Source organism: Aphelocoma coerulescens (assembly GCF_041296385.1).
Source record: "Aphelocoma coerulescens isolate FSJ_1873_10779 chromosome Z unlocalized genomic scaffold, UR_Acoe_1.0 ChrZ, whole genome shotgun sequence".
In the NCBI taxonomy this organism is placed as follows: Eukaryota; Metazoa; Chordata; class Aves; order Passeriformes; family Corvidae; genus Aphelocoma; species Aphelocoma coerulescens.
In genome coordinates this window covers 20,343,296-20,347,467 of record NW_027184085.1, presented here as the reverse complement: position 1 = coordinate 20,347,467, position 4,172 = coordinate 20,343,296, and positions in this window count along the sequence as shown.

Genomic DNA, 4,172 nt, shown 5'->3' with positions numbered 1-4,172 from the left:
ATTATGACAATAAATTGAATTATAATTTGAGTATTTTCCTTTTTTTTCTCCATCAATTTTAAAATTTGTTGATTTCCTGATACTCCTATGTGTGCCCTTAGTTTGATAAATATTCCTGTCATCCCGCAGAAGACTAGAAAACATAATGTTGGTTTTTAGAATGCTCCTACTTGCCTTCTAGTAAAGTTCACACATGCAAATACTATTTTTGCATATTCAAATCAAATATAGTTATTTGTAGTTACAGTCTCTCTATCTTATTTGCCAGCAAAATTTACATTTTCAATCTGGAAGTTATTTAAGAAGGTAGCTCCAAGCAATTTCAATTCACTTTTCAAATGAATAAAAAAAAAATCATACTAAACCAAAAATTGAATAGTTTTGTTACTAATGCTTTTAGAACCATACAATTTAAAGTAATTTTGAAATAGGCATTTAAATGTGTACATGTACACAACTGTCATATATGAGAGTGGGACTATTTATTTCTCTTGGAGACTTGGGTTTTATGGTCATCTTTTAATCATATAGTGTACTGGGAGTTTTAATAAAGCAAATAAAGCTGTGTAATACAGACAATAGAAAATATTTGGGCACCAGTCTATGGGAACTTTACACACTTTTTCAGAGGGTAGCTGAGAAGAGGCAGAAAATATCTGTGACAGCTTTCGAGTACTCAACTTTCTAAGTCCACAGAGCTGCTACTTTATGAATATGGTAATAATTCCTCAGATAAAATCTGCTTCACAGGCTTTTCACAGTTGATCATTTTGGGACAACCACTCCAGCAGGAATGTATAGAGATGTGTTTCTGAAGAAGATATGGAAATGGAGGAGGTAGAAAAGACTCTTAAGGATGTCAAACCCTGTTTTAAATCCTAGTCCATTTGTAGGGAGGTGAATTAGATACAGAGAGGCTTTGGGTTCAGCACATAAGGCTTTCAACCTTTCTAAGTTGCTTCTTCACCCTCACAAAGAATCTGTGGCAAAAATTTTTATGCAGGATATAGGTCTGCTGATACATCCTAGCACTGTCACCATCTATCTCTTTTTCTTTCTTAGCCTCTCAAAAACATTTAATAAACATCCATAAATATCTGCAGAGAGCGAAGATCTATTGCTCTATCTCCTCCAGACACCACCAGGCAGAAGTTTTATTGAACCACGTTTTCCATGGTTACAAAAGTTGGAATTAATTTACAATAACTTCAATGCCAAAAAAGGTTTTAAAGGGAGCTATGACCTTACTGCTTTTCGAAGAACTCCTTCAGCTTTGATATACATGAGATTAAGGTGGGATATGTAGATTTTAAGGCCTAACTCACTCAGCCAGGTCTAATAAAATCCCTCCTAAGATTTTATTCTTTACAGCCATAAACACAGCTCTAAAGGTCTTTTTTAGGTTCTTATTAATGGTTGAATTAATAATGAAAGTTGTTTCTTTCCAAGCACTCTTTACTTACAAGAAGGAATTAATGTTGATTTAAGAAATTCTTTAGATGACTGCAATACTTAGATGTCTTCTCTGTAAGAGACTTTTGCCACCTATTCATAAATCTTACAGACTTAAATCCATTCTTCTTCTTTTCATACCAATAAACTATGCCTTTGTCCCAAGTTTGACATGCAGAAGAAAAAGCTAAAAATTGGAATTTACATACAGGCACTTTAAGGCAATAAATGAAATCCTTTCAATTGTCCATAAAGCAGTTCTTGTTTAGTCAAAGACAGTGATAAGGACAGTAGAACAGAACAGAATTTACTCTGATAAGGACAGCAGAACAGGATAGCACAGCCTTGGAGAAATAGATAAAGAATGTAACTTAGGCAAAGAGAAGCCATGCAAAATGCAAGCAGTATGCCAGCTCAGCTCTGCAAGGCTGACAAAGCACAAGGTCTGCAAAACAATGATATTGTGCTTACTCCAAAGTGGGGGTTGAGGAACAGCCATCTGAAAAGGACACCAGATGTTGAAGACAGACAACAAAGAACCACAGAAAGACTTCTGATAAGGGGTGTGACTGTGTAAAATGAAATGATACAGACACATCAAGTAAGCAGGGATAGCTGATGGATATGTAATCAGTGTGTATGGTAAACACTCTCTTCACCTGACGCTCAGCGCTCTCAGTTAGAAGAAATATCTTCTGGGTGACCAGTGCGCTGCAGTAAAGAATCCCTGCTTTCTAATACTCAAATCCATGATTTTGGTATCAACAGACAAACTTTTCAAGAAGTGAGGCATTATTCCTTGTCATCTGTATTTTTTTAGCTTAAATGAACACTTTATGGCATGTTGTAGTATTGGCTACCTTGTGTCATGATCAATTTCCCTGTACCCAAAAGACTGTGTATAAAGTACTGTGTCTCACCTTGCAAATTTGCAATGATGCCTCTTATTTAGGATATTTTTTTGCTTCATAGAAAGGAAATGCAGTGCATGGTTTTAAAACATACTGTACACTGTACAGAGAGACAGAGGAATCACTTCGTATTAGAAGCAATGACAAGTATGTTTTAATCTCTTCCAGAAGAGGATGGGGAAGTCTATAACAGTCTACCTGACATTCTGTTGTAAGTACCTGTTACATACATATTTTGAGCCAAAGAAGGGTGTGAAAAGCGAAGACAGCTGAAACCATTTTCACTGATCTAAATTGTATGAACTGGGTGAAAGGTCATATGCTCCTATGAATGGTGCTCAAAAACACCAAAATGTCTGTCTCAAAGCATTCATATTAGACAAAATTTTCTATTTGTAATTTTGCTCAAGTAGTTTTTAATCCTTTTCTGTAAATTTTTCTTTTTAAAATTTTTTTTTAATCCTTTTCTGTAAACTTTTGGCAGTAGATGGCTTTATTTTGAGAAGGTATGAAGGAAATCAGGGCAAAGCCACAAAACAAATCCAGAAACACTATTAGTATTTTGCAATTGAGAGCACTAGATAATGTAATAATGAATTAATTCCTGATTCAAGTAGATGTCTCAAGGTTCAGTGGGAAACAGAAGAGCCTTATTTTCCCTCTAAACCTTTAGGTTCACTGCCTTTGCTTCTTTATCTCTGTACTGCTGTGTGAATGCCTCAATTCTCATTTTTTTTCTTTTTGAAAAGCTAATGAAAAAAGAGTAATCTGATTTTTTTTCTTTTTTTTCCTGCTGTACCTACTCCTAGCACAAGCATCTTTTGATGAATAATAAAAGTGGCCTTCTTTTCCATATTGATCCTGTTGCAGCAAGTAATCCTATTCACAGCCTGGCCCAAGCTAATATAGTCCACACATTACCTTAAATGGCTCATGAGAACAGTGGGCTGGAGCTCTCTAATGGGCTTCCTGATACATGACTACAGGACAAGCCACCTTATTCTCCCTCTCTGAATTCCATACTGGCTCTCTCCTTATCACCACACCATATTTAAACTCCTCCTGACAGTGAAAATTAAATTACTCTTTTTCAAAATTCTCTGTCTTTTCTCTTGTCATACTTTTTAAACTCACTAATGACTTTCTTCTATGAATTAACTGATCATCATACTCACTTTGTACAATACATGTGCTGTTTTGAATCTGTGGATCAGCAGTTTTTAAACTTGGAAAGCTCCTGGGCACTACATGCTCATGTCCACTCTATGCATTAGACTCAGCATGTACATAGATCTCTAGTGCACTCACTGCAGGGTATCTTCTTCCAACCTGTGCATTTGAGGTCCAAAATCTTAAAATAGCACTGTGTATAACTGGCATGTAAGAAATGCCTAATAAAAAAGCAGTAGTAGTTAAATTGAAGATCAACTTTTGCCTCAAACTCATAGAATGATAGAATCATACAATGGTTTGGACTGGAAGGGATCCTAAAGATCATCTAGTTCCAACCCCCTGCCATGGGCAGTGACACCTTCCATTAGACCAAGTTGCTCAGAGCTCCATCCAACCTGGCCGTGAACACTTCCAGGGATGGGGCATCCACAACTTCTCTGGGCAATGTATTCCTGTGCCTCACCACCTGCAGAGTACTTTTTTTCCTCATTTAAAACCATTACCCCTTGTCTTGTCACAACAGTCCCTGCTAAAGAGATCGTCACTGTCTTTTTTAGGTGGTCCTACTGAAAGGCCACAGTAAGATCTCCCTGGAGCTTTCTCTGCTCCAGGCTGAACAGCCCAGCTATCTCAGCC